Source organism: Equus caballus, chromosome 6, assembly GCF_041296265.1.
Source record: "Equus caballus isolate H_3958 breed thoroughbred chromosome 6, TB-T2T, whole genome shotgun sequence".
Taxonomy (NCBI): Eukaryota; Metazoa; Chordata; class Mammalia; order Perissodactyla; family Equidae; genus Equus; species Equus caballus.
The window spans coordinates 77,221,527-77,224,212 of NC_091689.1; the positions used below are offsets into that span (position 1 = coordinate 77,221,527).

A 2,686-nucleotide genomic window follows, 5' to 3' on the forward strand; every position below is an offset into this window, starting at 1 on the left:
CCCAATGGACTACCTGAGTATCAAACATATTCTTTCCTGTCCCTATTGTGTAACAGTTGTCCTACTGAAGATCAGGGTCAATTATCCTTGCTTGCCGGTTTCTTGGAATGAGGAGCCTGAAGTGACCAGGCAGCAGCTGGAGTTTAAAGGGACTCTTCCTGTGTCCCCTAGTGGAAGCATCCCACCCACCCCCCCCCACCCCCCGGTAGCCAAAACCTCTAACCTCCGGGAAAAGAAGGTTAAAAATTCCCCAAGACGCAGTCTATACCAAAGTCAAAATATAATGATGTACACTTGAAATTTATATAATGTTATAAACAAATGTGACCTCAATTAAAAAAATTTTTAAAAATTCCCCAAATGGATCACTGGGAATCAGTATACAGAAATACTCCTACTTCCACCCTTCTGCTACTGGACTCATATATTCTCCCTATTGGGGACCCTGTACATATGATGAATATCAATTCAGGGTGTACCTTGAGTCCTGGAGGTGGTTCTCCTCAAGGTATCCTTTGCAAGCTAGTACCTCAGCTCAATCTTCAATAGGTCATACCAATGCTCTATCAGTCTAGCAATTTGTCTAGGTGGTGTAGTATATGAACGGATCAGGAGATGCCACGGTTGTGCACCCATTGCTGTACCAACTCCTAGACTGGTGGGTCAAACACTTTAGACTCAGTAGTACTGGCTAAGACCCTTCAGGCAGGTGGTCTAACTTGGAATATGTTTAAATTCCAGTCAAGATAGATTAATACTACTTCCAGGATGGAATAGGTCCAGTGTAGACAATTTGCCACCAAGTAGCTGATAAGTTTTCTAAAGGGATGGTGTCATACTAGGGGCCAAGCATTGGTCTTGGTAGCTGGCAGGTTGGTTATTTGACAATGGCAGTAGATAGATATGCCTTGGTAGGTGGAAGCCCATGCTACTGGGCCCATGTATAACTTCCTTTCCTGCCCCTATTCTTAGCACATGCCTGTTGGACCAACACTGATGTAGCCAATGGCAGAGACTTACTGATATCATCTGGACAAGTCATTATTTCTTGTGGTGGTTTAGTGCCTCTTCTGTGATGGATGCTGTCTGTTGGGCATTAACATGTGAAACAAAGATCTTCACATTTCATGTCCACTTTTATAGATTCATCCACATGCCTCTTTCCCAGACCTCTTTATCTCCCGTCTTTCTCCTTCCAGACTCTAACCAAGCAGACAAGGGTTTTGCCAGTGCCTATACTCTCCACACAAAGTAAATGACCAAATGCACAAGCCAAAACTCTGCCCACTTAGAGGTATTCCCCGTCACTGCTATTTTGCAGGGCCATACCTTAGTGGCTGCCTGTGGCACTTGGACATTGGGACTGCCACGTTTAGGTCCCCTGCATCCTACAACAGCAATGGAAGAAGGGAAGGCCAGGCCAAGCATGAAAAATAAAAAGTCTTTATTGGCCCTAGACCAGGAGTCCATGGGTCTTGAGGACCTCTTGGTATTTGTCAACTGTCTTCTCCATATTCTTCTCAGCTTGCTCCCTCAACCTCATGAGCTGCTGCTTCCTTAGTAATCCATCTCGCTGTTCTCCTTCCTCCTGTCTTCCAGGGTGGCTGTCACTGTCTATACTTCCAGGCTACCTTGTGAGCTAAGTGCCTCAGCTCAGCAAACTTCCGAGTAGACTTCAGATGCACAAGCTTGGGGAAGTAAAAAACCATCATACGCTTTTTCTTCTCAAGAGGTCGGGGGGCAAGTGTGGGATCCCATTGAATACCTTCAGGCTGTCCAGGGCAGCATGTCTCATTGGTCTTGAGCAACAAAATGTCTCACATGGTTCCCCCGAAAGATGCAGCTAGGTGCCCGGAAGGGGTAGGGTACTAGAAGAGATAGGACCCACAGGACTAGTTGGTGTTTGTGCATTTGTGTTAGAAGATCAGGTACTGCAACTTCTATCTGTAGAAATTGCCAGAAATATGGATGCCCTAGCACCGCATGACCACCACCTTCCTGCCTAGCAGTAACTACTTGGCCACGATGATCGCCTGCCAACCCAGGAAATGGCCTCTGCTATCCAAGTACCAGGACCTTCCCCCGCCCCCCATCTTTGGCAGTTGTTTGGGAAAGGCCAGGAACTATTCCGCAAAGGGTACATATGTCTCCACTGCAGATGACATGACCTCACTCCAGAACCCTAGGGATCTGTGTTGTTAAGTACCCAGTGGGGCTTGCCATAATTTTTACGCAGATGAGAAAATTCAACTGTACAAATACATAGGGAAAAAAGCAAAAGTCCTTACAAATCTCATTTCCTGTCAAATCATCAACATCCTGGTGAGCAGCTTTTTAGACCTTTACACATTTACATAAATAAAACTACTTGAGTAATTGCTGTTTTACAATCTGCCTTTTGATTCAACAATATGTCAATGAATCTAGATATATATCATTCCTTTGTTTGGATATGTCATAAATTATTTAACCAGGTCGCTGTAGATAATGAGTTCTAAACTGGGTGGTACTGCCCTCTAGAGTATGTTTTGTGTCTAGAGAGTCAACCTATTGAATCATATTATTTTTTATATTGAAATGCATAGTATTTTGTTACAAATTACTTTCCATTTATTTCTCTTTTATATTACAGTTAGGTATATTTTGTTGTAGGTATGTATGGCTTTCATTTCAGGACTGTAAAGGG

General features: G+C 43.9%; 1 pseudogene; it reads right to left on the reverse strand.

Annotated features, from left to right (window-relative positions):
* Positions 1–1,453: 1,453 nt before the first annotated feature.
* Positions 1,454–2,093, reverse strand: LOC111774046 (large ribosomal subunit protein uL13 pseudogene; annotated as a pseudogene).
* Positions 2,094–2,686: the final 593 nt, after the last annotated feature.